Source organism: Pongo abelii, chromosome 3, assembly GCF_028885655.2.
Source record: "Pongo abelii isolate AG06213 chromosome 3, NHGRI_mPonAbe1-v2.0_pri, whole genome shotgun sequence".
NCBI lineage: Eukaryota > Metazoa > Chordata > Mammalia > Primates > Hominidae > Pongo > Pongo abelii.
This window is the reverse complement of record NC_071988.2, coordinates 178400112-178415192: the sequence shown is the minus strand read 5'-3', so window position 1 is coordinate 178415192 and position 15081 is coordinate 178400112. Positions and strand designations below refer to the sequence as shown.

The 15081-nt window shown below is 35.2% G+C and overlaps 2 long non-coding RNA genes across 3 annotated transcripts in view; one reads left to right on the top strand and one right to left on the bottom strand.

The window, feature by feature from the left end:
- LOC112133134 (uncharacterized) overlaps positions 1–15081 on the bottom strand; it is a 116866-nt gene that overhangs the window by 5816 nt on the left and 95969 nt on the right. The gene's annotated exons all lie outside the window — the stretch shown is intronic.
- Positions 9285–13866, top strand: LOC129059118 (uncharacterized). Of its 2 annotated transcripts, none has more exons than XR_008524830.1 (3): positions 9285–9413; positions 10377–11297; positions 13426–13866. It is a non-coding gene; the product is annotated as an uncharacterized LOC129059118 (long non-coding RNA). The 2 variants fall into 2 exon arrangements; XR_008524831.1 differs by having other exon boundaries at positions 9289–9413; positions 11211–11297; positions 13426–13772.

Here is a 15081-nt window from a genome sequence, read left to right as displayed (position 1 = left end):
TTGAGAGGGTAGTTGGAACAAGGCACTGCTGCAATGGTGGGGAAAAATAAGTAACAACATAGAACTATAGTAGATCTTGTCTGAAAAAAAATCCCAGATCTTGGCTGATATTAATAAATGGGAAATATTTGATATAAAAAAGTCATTTAAATTTGTTGTGATACACTTATGTTGTTTAATTTATAGTATAGTAACTTAAGCAATTAAAATGTTATAGCCTGGATTGTATATACATTTATATTCTTCATGCATCATTTATAGCAATTATTCCTAGTTTTCTGGAGTAGTTGGGGGTCAGTAAGTGTGAAATAATTTAATTTTTTAGTCTTCCTTGGGTCCAGATGGCACACTCTTAAGTTTACCCACCAAAGAAAAATCTTTAAGTAAAGCCTTTAAAAGAAAGTACAATAGGATCAGAAACCTACTGACTAGAGCACAATGCTATAAAAAGGCACAAAACCCTTTTCCATTACTATTAAACAAAAAGGATACAAAATTCTCCTGCAAAAATCATTGAAAACAACTGAAGGTATTTGTATGTTAATGATAACATGAGACAGAAAGGAACATCACCTTATTTTGTATGTCTGTGTTTAAGAAGATAAATAGATGTTGTCTTAGTTCATTTTATGTTGCTTATTAACAGAATACCTGATAGTAGGTAATTTTTAAAGAAAATAAATTCATTTCTTATAGTTATGGAGGGTGAGAAGTTCCAGGTTGAGGGGCACATCTGGTGAGAGCCTTCTTCCTTGTGGGGGACTGTCTGCAGCGTCCTTAGTCAGCTCAGGCCATCACATAGCAAGGAGGCTGGGAGTGCTAGCTTAGGCTTCTCTTCCTCTTCTTATTAACCAATTCCACTCTCATGATAACACATTAATCCATTAACCCATTAATCCATTAATCCATGAATGGATGAATCCATTCATGAAGGCCCTGCCTCTTAAAGGTCCTATCTCTCAATACTGCCACATTGGGGATAAAATTTCTACGTAAGCTTTGGAGAGGACAACTATTCAAACCATAGCAGACATACGTGTTACATACATGATAAAGAAGGGGACTATGGCCTTCCATAAAAAATGATTTCTGAACAAAGTAAGCTAGTACATGAGGAATGATAGGACAATATTCAGTCAAATCTACTTTATAATCTTGACTTATTCATAAGGAATGAGAATATGCCAGCTCATTACACCTCATTTCCCTTTCTTTTTCATGTTTTTCAAATCTCTTTTTTCCCAAGGCCAATCCTAGAGAAAACTGTGCTTTATGATATCCTAATATGATATAAATATTCCAAAATCAGTTGATTAAAATTAATTATTTTAGAATAAGAATGAGACAATATGTCAGTTTTTCTTAGTTACTTATTGAAAGCATTTATATACCATTTTTAATACTGTGCCAAGTAAAAAAGACATGGTTCCCACCAACAAAGACTAGTGAAGAAAGTTATCAAGTCAACAGATACTTAAAATATAGGGTACTCGGTGTTACAATATTGACTTATATGTTCCTAATGGAAGACACTGGATTGGCAACCAAGCCAGACTTGGGGTATCAAGAAAGCCATCTTAGATGATGTGAGGTCTAACCAGGAGTCGAGGGAGGAGGAGCCACAGGGCTGTGGAGATGTCATAAGCAGGAACCTAAAGGAAGGGAGGCAAAAGGTGATGGCAGCCAACACCGAAATAGTGTGGCTTCCTCTAAGACAGAAGTAAGCATCATTCTTTCATTTCAACAGGAACCAAGACAACAGAGGAGCCATTTAGGAGTTCTAGGGCATTCTTACTTGGTGACATGTTTTTCCACCTTCCATTTACATTGAAAAATGTGAATTGAACTGATACTGGCTCAATCTAGATTTTAAATTTCGTTATATGTGGGAACAAACATTTTTCTCCATCCTCAAAATTCTTCAAGTGTTGGTTGTTCCATATTCATAAGACGACTTATAATAATGCCCCAGTTATATGACTTCTAATGAAATTTAATTCATCAAAACATTATCAGCAATTGAATTTGATGCACATAGATGTCACTTGTTACATCAACATTTCTATTTTTCCTAATCTGAGATAATAGTTCACCAAAATCAAGGTTCCTAACTTGCAATGCGTGACATGTGATGACTATTGAGGGTATTTCATAGTCCTTAGATTTTGTGTTCTAAGTTTCCTTAATGAGATCCCAAATGACTTCTATTAGTTGATCACTCCCCAAGATTGAATACATTTTCTTGGGTTAAAATAAATTTTCTTGGGTTCTCCTTCACGCTTAATGAATGAAAATTTCTGAAATCTGAGAACATTTCTCTTCTGCTTTTGGATACTTTGTTCAAATTAACATTTGATTAAGGCCCTGATAAAATCTCTACATGATTTAGTGATGAGCCTGGATAATATGTTTGTTGTCTTTCTCCCCCACTGATATGTAAGTTTAGGCAAGTTCTTTGTGTGGTTTGTTCACTGTAATCCAAGTAAGTATAATAATGCCTGGCATATACTCAAGATATGCTTGTTGAATGTATTTAAATGAATATTTTCCTATAATTCATTGTCTTCTACCTTGTTTTGGTTTGATGTTTAGTAGGATTCTGTAAACATTTATCAGAGCCTGTTCCTATTGAGAATGTGAGCAGGTTTGTCTGTGATTTCCTCTAACTAGAAGAAAGCAGGAAAATAAAAATGAAGAGAAAAATCCTGTACTAAATAATTTATGTGCTGCAAAAAATAAACACTTAATTGACAGTGGCTTACACAGTTTTAAGGACATAGATTTTGCATAAATCCTCTGATTTAAAGAAGAGACAATAATAAGCAATAATAAGAATGCTTACATTTGCTCAGAAGTTAAGTTATGAAAAACACTTGATAAAAGCCATCTACCCTGCATTGGTTATTCCACCAAGGCCTTGTCATGACTCCCTGAGGCATAAACATGCAGAATCTTCTTTATCGTACCAATTCTGATTATGGTAAATTTTACATCTGAATTAAAAGAGAAGAAACAAGGGCATGTAGGGTGGATTGAATTGCTGATCCCAATCCTTCCCCTTTCCCTGCATCTATAGTCTGCTATATGATTTTGTAGTTCTTCACACAACTGTTGAAGTGGATATTTTGTCACTTGACTTGGGCTTATCTAAATGATTTGTTTTAGTAAGTGGGATCTTAGCAGATGTGATAGGAACAGGCAGTTGATATATGCTTGTAGGTTGTCATGTCCTTTTGAGTCTCTGCCACTGTCATGAAAAGAATGGGCTACAGCTTGTCCAGTGGCTGAGAGAAGATGAGACATACACAGGGTAGAGCCACTTGGCCGGTCTGCCATGTGAAGCACCGTGAAACCACCCCAGCCAGCAGAGCTTACAACCAAGCAGTCCTAGCTGATCTGCAAATGTGTGGGAATAACACTTCTTTTTGCTTTTTACTGAGGCTTTGTGGTTATGAGCAATTGTTAACTGATAGCTGAAGTAACTTTTTAAAAACAATAATTTGCTGAATGCTTAATATATGCTACACACTGTTCTAGACACCAGATAGTCAACTGTGAATAAAAATGATACAAACTTTGTCTCCATTAAGCTTACATTAGAGCTGAGGAGACAGACAGTATACAATTTTAAAAATGACAAATCTCATGTTATTTGGGTAAATGGAGCAGGGGAAAGGTTTATGTAGCTTGCGACAGATGAGGCTCTTTGTTAAGTGGGGTTCCTTTGGGATTTCTTCCACCTGACACATTCTTCCCCTAAATGTCTTCTATGAGTGTCCTAGATTCTTTGAACCTTAGTTCAAATGTTATCTTCTTAATGACTTCCATTCACCTCACCCGAAACAATCCGTATCCTCGTTTTCTACCTCATTTTTTTTCTACACCTCTTGCCACCTTCTAGCATACAGCGTTGTACATTTATTCAGTTAGTTAGTTGGCTATGTCAGTCTTTCCCACTAGATTGAAAACTCCAAGAGAGCAGAGACTTTCTGTTTTAGGTCACTGATACATCCACATCACCTAGTACAGTGCCTACCACATAGTAGTTGATCAATGAATATATTATTGAATGAATTAGTTAACAATAGTTCACTTCTCTGGTATTCATCATTTTTTTTCATTTGCTGTTAAACTTTCCCTATATCCTACTATTTTTGGAGTATAAACTTGTAAAGTACAGTTAAGAAAAAGGTTAAAAATGATTTTTAGTAGACCTCTTGTCTTTATATTATTATGCACACAGCAAAAAGTCTTGACTTGGGCAAATGGATATTTTAACAGCTTTGAGTTTGTACATATTATAAGAGGTTTTCTCTTGTTTCACTTATAAATGCACAAAAAGCTAACTTATAATATGTATAGATAATACCTTTTATTATAATACTCTAAAATAAAACGTTATATTTAATAATATATATAAAGGATTCACTCTCCACCTATATTCTATTATGAAAGCCTTATAAGAACATCAATAGTTCACTGCATTTGTAAGTAATCAATTTATTATTCCCTGACATTTAAATTATACTTAAGGGGATTAACTTTTAAATTAAATATTGACATATTAATGTCAAAAAAGGCATGCATTATCCACAAAAACAATTCTGAAATTACTTTCAGAGAATGTTAATTACTGCCAGGAAGAATAAAACTCAATTTTAGAAAATGTTTCTGCTGTGTTCAGAAATTTTAGATTTTAAGGGTATTTAAAAATCTATGATTTGTTGCTTGAGGCTGAATCATTTCTTTTAAAATTCAGATGACATATTTTTAAATTGTTATATTACTGATCAAGGTTACCTATTAGTGACAGGGATCTGAGAAAAGGAGAAACAACTTTCAGTGTTTTGTGATGTGAGGGGTAATTTTATGTGTCAACCACAGGGTCACTGGGTGCCAAGACATTTGGTCAAATATTATTCTGGTTTCTATGTGGGGATGCTTCTGGATGAGATTAACAGTTTAATTGGTAAACTGAGCAAAGCAGATTGCCCTCTGTAATGTGAGTGGGCCTCATCTAATCAACCAAAGAACTGAATAGAACAAAAAGACCGGGTAAGAGATACCTCCTCCTGCCTGACTGATAGAGCTGGGAAATTGATCTTTCTTGCCTTTGGACTCACACCAAAACATTGGTTCTTCCTTGGTCAGAAGCCAGTCAGCTTTTGAACTGGAACTGATACTTTCAGCTCTTGTGCTATTTAGGCCTTTAGACTCAGACTGGAACTTGCACCATTGTTTCTCTTGGTTCTCAGGCCTTTGAACTTGGACTGAAACTACACCATTCACTTTCCTTGATCTCTGGCTTGCTGGCTACAGATTATGGGACTTAGCCTCCATAATTGCATGAACCAATTCCTTGTAGTAGATCTCTCCCTATGTCTCTCTCTCTCTCTACACACACACAGACACACATTCTGTTGCTTCTGTTTCTCTGCAGCACCCTAATATTTATGGATTCCAAATTTTAATTTTATGAATTGCTTTTTTCCCATTTGTGCATTATTTGTACCAAAACTCAAATGTTGAACAACCACAGCATTATTTTCTCAGCAAGATCTTCTTTTATTTATTTTCAGTAATTCATTTAACCACAAAAGAAAGAAAAGTAATTAAACTAGTCATTATTAATTTGGACTATTTCCTTGTAAATTTTTTCAGAAGTGAAATACACTTACCAAGACCTTTCTGAACTTAAAGTTCAGATCATTTTTCCTCTTCTAGCCTTATAACTCCACTGTTTGAACAAATGAACACTCTAGTATCTTATTTATTTTTGTGTGTTCTGTAGTCTCTATCACCTTTATTTCCCTGTTGTCTTAGTATTAAATGAAAATACCTGGGTAAAATGAGGAAAAGATCTTAGCGCTGAGCTACAACAGGACCTCTGAACAATCTGCTGCATGAAATTCTCACAGCCCAAGAAAAAACATAGTGGGTAAAAACCTAGGAAGAAAAAGAGAAATGCGATGACAGAAACAGGCTGGAGTGATGTGCTTCAAAGAAGGAGAAAGAGACCACGAGCCAAGGACCTTAGGCAGCTCTAGTAGATGGAAAACACAAGGAAGTAGATTATTCTCTGAAGCCTCTAGAAGGAATGTAGCCTCGCCAACACCTGCGCTGATTTACCTCCATTATCTCATTTAGTCATTCCTATAAGATGGATGCAAATACAAAACACAAAATTTGTATTTTGCTGATGAAAAATCTGAGACAGTCTTGCTCAAATTTACACAGCTGGTCAGTGTAGAGTTGCCCAGTCTGCCTACAGATGCTACACATTATCACAGCTTTTTGACACCATTAGCACGATTAAATCCACATTTACAATTGAAGAAACAGGTTTGATGTATTTCATTAATGTGCCCAGCGTTACCTAGCCATAAGCAGAAGAGTTGAGCTTGTAGCTAAGACATTTCTACTCCAGAGTCACTCTTAATCATTACTCCATGCTACCTCTTCATTTAGGTATTTTTCTCTGGGAAGAGAAATTAGTGACATTTGACCTGTAATTGGTGACATTAATGAAATTGACTTGTAATTCTAAGACACATTTTATATTTCCTAACTGGTTAAGTTAGTTTGTTCCTAATGAAAAAAAACTGAACAAACTATTTATTTATTTATTTATGAGACAGAGTCTCACTCTGTCACCCAGGCTAAAGTGCAGTGGTATGATAAAAAGTTCATTAGGTGGGGGAAAAAACAGGAGAAATACTAATAACGTGACTTCTGTACTTTAGTTAATAGTAATGTAACAGTGTTAATTGTGAAGGTCTTTCCAAAAAAATGCATAACTTCATTTTCATCATGAGAAAGCATCAGGCAAACCAAAAGTAAGGGACATTCTACAGAGTAACTCATTAGTACTCTTCAATTAAATGGCTTATTAGTACTCTTCATTGGAATGGCAATTATTGAAAAGACAAAATACTACAAGTGTTCATGAGGATATGGAGATATGTGTCATAATTCGACAATGGTAATGCAAAATGCTTATCTTAGGAGAGGCTGGGTGTGAAGTATATGAGAACTCTCTGTACTATTTGTGCAACTTTTCTGTAAGTCTAAAATTAGTTGAATATAAAAGTTAAAAAAGAAACACTTCAAAAAAACCCCAAAACGCATTATTAATGAATTATGGAGATAATTTCTTTCTTAATGCTACCTTTCTTACAGCAAGGGAACTAATGAACTAAAAGGCTTCTGCACAGCAAAGGAAAGAATCAACAGAGTGACAAGACAACCTATGGAAGGGAAGAAAATATTTGCAAACCACATACCTGTTAAGGGGTTAATACCCAAAATATATAAGGCACTCAAACAACTCAATAGTGAAAAACAAAAAAAAATTCAATTAAAAAATTGGCAAAAGACCTACATAGACATTCCTTAAAAGAAGATATACAAATGACCAACACGTTTTTAAAAATGCTCAACACTTGTTCATGAGGGTATGGATTAAAGGACACCCTTGCAAACTGATGGCAGGAATGTAAATTAGTACATCCATTATGTGAAACAGTATGGGGGTTTCTCAAAAATATAAAAACAGAACTAACATATGATCCAGCAATTCCACTTCTGGGTGTATATTGAAAGGAAAAGAAATCTGCATGCCAAAGAGATATCTATATTCCCATATTCATTGCAACATTATTCACAATAGACAAGATATGGACGCAACTTGTGTCCATAGACGAATAAGTGGATATAGAAAATGTGGTATACGGTTGATTCTTGACCAACACAGGAGTTAAGGGATTCAATCCTCCATGCAGTTGAAAATCCACATATAACTTTTGACTCCCCACAAACTTAACTACTAATAACCTACTGTTGACCAGAAGCCTTACTGATAACATACATTGCCAATTAACATATATTTTGTATGCTTTAAATATATTATGTACTGTATTCTTACAATAAATTAACCTACAGAAAAGAAAATTTTGTTAAGAAAACAATAAGAAAGATAAAATATATTTACTATCCAGTAAGTGGGAGTGAATCATCCTAAAACTCTTTATTCTCATCATCTTCTGATTGACTAGGCTGAGGAGGAAGAAGAAGAAGGATTGGTTTTATAATCTCAGGGGTAGCAAAGGCAGAAAAAAATTCATGTGTAAGTTGACCCATGCAGTTCCAACCCATGTTCTTCAAGGGTAAACTATATGTGTAGATATTTATACATACATAAGTGAGTGTGTATATAAATATATATAGTATATAATAGAATATTATTCAGTAAAAAAATAAAACCTTGCCATTTGAGACATGATGAACCTGAAGAACATTATGCTAAGTAAAACAATCAGACACAGAAAAAAAATTTGTATGATCTCATTTATATGTGGAATATTTACAAAGGTCATAAAAGCATAAAAATTCATAAAAGTAGTAACAGTCATAAAATCAAGCAGCCGAGGGTAGAACATTCATTGTGTGGCACTGGGAGAGGGGGATGGGATGGGGAGATGTAGGTAAAAGGGTGCAAAGTTTCATTTAGACAGGACGAATAAATTCTTGAGATCTTTTGTACAGCATGGTAAGTACAGTTAATAATGATGTATTTATACTTGAGAACTACTAAGAAAGTAAATCTTAAATATTCTCATCACAAAAAAAAGATAACTGTGTGAAGGGATGGATATATTAATGAGCTTTATTGTGGTAATCATTTCATGATGTATATGTGTGTGTATATATATAAGTGTGTGTTTATATATACACATCACATTGTACACTATGGACATATGCCATTTTTATTTGTCAATTATACCTCGATAAAGCTGAGGAAAAAAAACAAATCTATAAATTAGAGAAAGCACTAAGCAAGCAGGACAATCAAGAGAGAACTGTGCTTTCGGAGAGATATGTAATTTTGTCCATATAAGTGAGTTTAAGTTTCTGTTAGTCACATTAAAATATTTTTTAAAATGTCCCACAGCATGAGTCTAGAGCTAAGCGCCAATGGGCCAGCCATGAAGCCAGAGCCAATTCCACACCAGTGGCATTTGGAATTTAAAAAGGAAAGAATAGATTTGAGAAGAATTTCAGTGTTTAAAACTAAGTCAGAGATTTTCAGATTTTGCACTGGAAAGGGTCTTAGAAGTTGTCATAGGTAGAAAGATACAGGGCTTTTATTAAAATGTATAAAGAATTAAAAACAAAAAAGACACTTGGCATGACTACTTCCATACATGTTGTGTGTCTTATATCACTTTTGGACCTTCTCTCCTTATTGTCTCTTCCACCAGAATGTTCGTGTCAGAACATTCCAGAGGTGTTGAATATGGACACAGCCACTTTAATGTGCTCTGCTTTATTACATCAAATAGTCTTTTTTTTTCCTTCATTGTCATTTTAATTCCAGAGATGTAGAGCAATTTGGATGTCTAATCTAGGAAAAGGTATGAACAACCTTTATTAGTCTTAAGTTGGCAAAGGAAGGGGTGAATTATTACTATGTAAAGGAGTGTTATCTACTTAATTCTCCCTCAGAAATCATAGTTCAATAAACATTACCAAATAATGATAATATTATGACTATTATAATACTGGGTCACATTTTGAACTAATTTTGAGGTATTTTGACTACTTTTAATTATTCTTTATATTTCCAAAGTTGCAATGCAATGCAAAAAAATCTGCTCTCTATGTATCCTCCTCTCAATAACTGGTTTTCTTTTTCAAGTAATTCTTGTAGCCACACAATCACCAGGTTTTCTGTCCTACAGCCCACACACTAAGAGCTTCCTGTTATATTTTGCTGTAGAACGCTCTATCTCTAGCTCCGTGAAGAAGCATCACTACTGCTTCAATTCTTCTGCTCTTTCTTTAATGTCTATGCTGCTGATTAATGATTGATTTACTTTAGAAGTGGTATGGGAAATACCCAAGGATACAAGGAGTTCTTCACTCTAGTTTATTTTGTGCCATTAGAACATAAGGGTAGTTAAATAACTCTTGAAAGAAAGAAAAGATACTCAGAATATATTTTTTAAGATTTTACATAGTTTTAGTTGAATTAAAGATTACATTGGGCTTATTCTCAGTCAACCAACAATTTACTAAAATCATGAAAGCTAGTGGCTCTCTTTCCTTGGGACTTGCTAAACTAATATGTTTTCATATGATCCAAGGAACCTCTTCTTTGGAAGAAAAGATCTCTTTTCCTGGATCCTGTGCTGATCTATAAACATTATCTGGGACATCCCCTCTAAATAACTACCAGATTTAGCGACAAATCCTTGATTCTCATTCTTGAATACTTTGCATACTTTTATACTTGGTTCACACTGGTACATGCTAACAAAAATTATGCAATAATTTTTGCAGTAATTTCTATAAAGCTATTTTTCTTTTCGTCCTAGATTACTAATTTCCAACACTCCACAATAAGAAAATCTTGGCCACATGAATTCCTGGACATCAATAGCCCAGTTTCCAAAGTACAGTTGTGTCTTCAATAAGTGTTTATTGAATTAATGGACAAATAACATATCTACTTTCCAAGTTCAATGAGTATCACCTCTGATACTAACCTTATTTCCTGCAGTGGTAGAAATTGATTCTCCATAACTAATTTTTCAGTGTATCAGTTATCCTTGCTAGGTTATGCCATAGTAACAAATAATCTCAAAGTCTCAGTGGGATTCATATATATGTTTGTCACAATTGTTATACAATGGCTCAATGCTGTCTGTCACTCAACTTCAATATTCTCCAGTAGGACCCAGGCTAAAGGAATAGCCACTGTGTAGGACAGTTTTCTGCAGCACAACAAAAACAGCAATTGAAGAACCACTTGATATTGTACAAAACTTCTCTGAAATAGCACACATCATTCCTGATATTTTTTGCCCCAAAACTACTCTTTGCTCAAGACTGACATTCTGTAAGGATGGACTCACTAGGAGAGGAGATACTTTGACAATATTATGATCTACCACAGTGGCTCTCTTGATTTAAAAAAAAAAAAATTACATTTCTTTCTATGCACATAAAACATACTCACTCCCTTTCCAATGCTGTTAACTCAAAAGTCCCAGTTCCAGGACACTGTGATAATCTCAACATTGTCTCTGAGTGGATCCTTTTTATCTGTAGATCCATGAACTATAAAGAGAAATTATCTGCTTACTGCCACACCAACAAAAACAGGGGTTGAACAAATCCAGAAAACCACAATTAACACTCCTTTTCAGAAAGGGGAACAATGAAGGCACAGGGCCATGCCTAGTACACAGCACTTCTGCGATCCCACTGGAAAGATAATACAGCCCTGCCTTAAGGTGGGTAATGTTTTTTAATTAAGCTCCATTTCTGCTCCCTGAAAGCAGCTCCTAAATCCATAGTTCTCTATGCTCTTCATTTCACCTTCTGAAGGCTATTATTCACCTGTGGAAGGGGGAATCCCACAGTCCACTTTAAGTCTTGGACAGCTTTCACAGACAAGTGATTCTTTTGACAGTGATACCATCTCAAAAACTTAGCTGAGTTTTTATCTATGTGAATCCAGTCATTTCTATGTGCCTCAATAACCACACTCACAATTCTCTGCAATGTGTGACTTAATTACAGGTCTATTAAATTTTTCAAGTTATAGACAGTCCCATGCATTGCTTTTCTAACTTTGCATAATGATATTTTATTTCTTTTTCAGTGACAATCTCCCTTTAATATGCTGAAATTAAAATATTGAATTATTAAGATTAATACTAATCACATGTCTTGTATTAAAAAGCATAAGAATAGCAAAGAAAGGGGAAAAAGTAAATAGATAAAAAATAAATACATGTAAAAGCAAAGAGTGAAAGCATGTATCTTCCTTAGTTCTGATTTCTGCAACTGAGCACAAGTTTATAGTCAGAATTTATAACATCTGTCTTCCACTACCCACTCTTTAGCTTCAGGCAGCGTCTTAGCTTGAGAAACGATCTCAACTTTCTTACTTTGTTAGGTGGCCTAAACTTTCAATCCTCAAGTGCTGCATCAGTATTGGTCTTGCTCTTTTGGCTTTCTATATTTTACCATTAATTTTTACCACTGGATTTGCAAGTATTATTAAGTGTCCTGAAAATCCTCTGAGTTCCACACCAGTCAGAATAGCAACCTTTTTATTGCCTGTTGGCAAAACTGTGAACAGAGGTTAGCTCTATGTGATGACGTTATGATTGAAATACATTTTGTGTGTGATTTCACATGCCTTTTTTTCCCCTTTGAGCATATAGAAACTATTTAATTTGAAGAAAAGTGTTTTAAAATAATACACTACTACAGAATGAGTCCTCAGTGAAAAGTGAAGAAAACACAATGTTGCAAATATAGTAATTTATCAGTCCAGCTCCTCCTCATTGTCCACACCTCCTGCTAATATTGAGTCTCATTCCACCACTAAGCTGCTCTGTGGATGGTGCATCCTCAGCCCCTCCTGCACCTCACTCCCCTCTCGGCCCCAGGCCCTTCCCAGATTTGCTTGGGCTACATAACAAATAGTATTTTTATTTTTGTATTCAAAAACAATGTTAGACCGGATTTTAGAGAAGTACTTTACTATGAATACCAATTTGAACAAGTAGAAAAGGAAAGTTTTTAAGGAAACTGACATAATTGAATGCATGCATTTTTATCTCATAAATAAGGTTCATAAATGGTAGAGAAAAGTATCTACTTTATAAATAAAACAAGAATATCAAAAGGACATTGGCAGTAATCTAACTGGGTTATGGTCATCTATGTGGTACTGGATCCACATCCTGCATCTAACTTAATAACTCTGTGACTTAGAGTAGGTTGCTTAACACTTGCACTTCACTTTTACCTTCCATGAAAATTGAATAACAACTACACCTATGCCATGGGGTTTTAAAACATGAATACAAGAGGCTGGGTGTGGTGGCACACACCAGTAGTCCTAGCAACTCAGGAGGTGGGAGGATCTGTTGAGACTAGGAGTTCAAGACCAGCCTGGGCAACATAACAAGACTCCATCTCAAAAAACAAACAAATGAACAAACAAAAAAACAAATAAAGCAAAAAAAAAAAAAAATCATGAGAACATTTATACACATAATAAAAGAGTTCAGAAAACATGACTGCACAAAGTGAGCACTTTACAAACGTTATCTATTGTTAGGTTTGATGATCAAAGTCAGAAACCTGCATCTTTTTAGGAATGTAAATTGGTTTGCTCAGGGCTTATTAGTATTCTCTTAATCACAATACTGTACTCTCTGGATAAGACATCTCAACATATTCAAAGAGGAACACTGTGAAAATTACTGCTAAACTAGTCCATGATGAAATATTTAGAGGTAAGATAAAGTGTTCTGGAAACTTGATTTAGAATGCACAATGGCTTAAGAGCATGATACAAAGCTTCCTTTTCTTCCTTCTAACGCTTGCTGTTTTCTTTCACAGGATGGAACAGAACTGACCCACTAAGATCTGTACTGGCTCAAGGGTAGTTGAGAAACAGGTGACATCCCATGTGTCACCATATCAAGGATTGAAATGAAGCTTTATCTTGTGAGCCTGAAGCACATGCAGACATGGGCTAGTTAATGTGCAAGTCCTTTGCTGTTTAGATTGTGCAGATGAAAGACTAGGGGTATGTAAAAGTTAAGGATTGGGCCAAGGGTTAGTGTTGACTCAGTTTATTTGGCTATTTAACTTTATCATAAAGATTACAAAATAACTTTTTCCTGTCATCAATCCACAGTAAAATGATAGCACAGAATGATTACTTTTAAAAATGTTTCATTTTCTCCCTCAAGATGAGCCTTGACTCTTGGAATGCTATTACGTAATACATATCCTTAACTCTTCATCAGACTATAATAAACTTAATTTACAAGTCTTTTTAATTTTTTAATTGAAATCGTTCTTCAACTATTCCTCTCCTTTGATCCTCAGTAATCATCTAGCCATTCATCTTTATGACCCCAGCCTCACTTTGCAATGCCTTGTGGAATTCCAAAGTGACACAGCCCAGTCTCCTCAGAACATTCAGTTCTGTAGCCAGAGGCCTGCTGCTTCTTTTGTTCAAAAAATGTCAGACACTTTTTTCAAGATCCAGTTAAAATTATTCTCTTTTAAAAACCCTTTAGGGAACAGTTACTTTTTGTTCAGACTTGTTTATTTAATTTCTTTCCTACCAATCCCTCGATTTCTTCGACATTTGTATCCAATCTCTCTTTCTAGGGGCTGTAGGTAGCAAAGAGAACTGTATGGTTGAGAGTTCTTACCATATCAAGCCGACTTTTCTCACATTTCTAATGTGTTAATTTTCTGGCTTGGGAAATTAAAGCAAAATAAAGTATTATGTTTCCACTTCTGCTAATTCGTTTACATTTCTTTAAATGAAATCACATCCAAAGCCCTTTATATCAATAGCTTCAGGACGAGGTCTCAAAACGATGAAGGAGGGAAATGAGGGGGAAAATAAAGTGAAAATATTGTTAAACAAACAAAAACCTTCAGAGGAGAAGGAGGAAGACAGGTAGGGAAAAGGAGAAATATCCTTCATACTTTCCCACAAAGTGGCCTTAATAACAAATAAATCATAGTAATGCTAACAATAGCTACACCAATGTTGAATGGCAAACAACATCTAAAACTCAGGATTAACTTAAAAGTGATGTTAATAATTGCTATTGCGAAGCCACACTCGAGTGGTGGTATGGTTTGGCTCTCTGTCTCCACTCAAATCTCATGTTGAGTTATAATTCCCAGTGTTGGAGTAGGAACCAGGTGGGAGGTCACTGGATCACAGGGCTGAATTTTCCCAATGCTGCTCTCATGATCATGAGTGAGTGCTCATGAGACCTGATGGTTTAAAAGTTTGTAGCACTTCTGCCCTCACTCTCTCTCTCTCCTGCCCCACCACGGTAAGACGTGCTTAATTCCCCTTTGCCTTCCGTCATGATTGTGATGCAGAATTTTGTTTCCTTATCTCAGTTAATCTGGGTTCTTGTCTCATGACCAGGAAGAACTAGGCACACAGGCACGCTGAAGGGTGAGGAGGATGGAATTTATTTAAGTGAAAGGAAAGGTCTCAGCAAAGAGAGGGGGTTC